The sequence below is a fragment of the Glycine max genome, chromosome 12, assembly GCF_000004515.6.
Source record: "Glycine max cultivar Williams 82 chromosome 12, Glycine_max_v4.0, whole genome shotgun sequence".
NCBI lineage: Eukaryota > Viridiplantae > Streptophyta > Magnoliopsida > Fabales > Fabaceae > Glycine > Glycine max.
In genome coordinates, this window is record NC_038248.2 from 26356434 (window position 1) to 26356693 (window position 260).

Below are 260 nucleotides of genomic sequence, written 5' to 3' on the forward strand. Positions count from 1 at the left end.
TGGCGGTTCCCACTGGCATGTATATCGCTAGTCTCACTGGCGATTTGGTCACTGCATGTGCATATCGCCATTGCTAGGAGCGATTCCTTCACGGAGACCAAACTCGCCAGTGGTACTGGCAGTTTGGCTGCTGCATGCATGCATTTTACGTCCAAAAGGGCCCCCTTGGGTAAATTGTTTGAAAACGACCCCATCTGAAAAAAAAGTTTTTAAAACTACCCCAAATGGAAAAATTTGCCGCATTAAATCCACTAATCCTG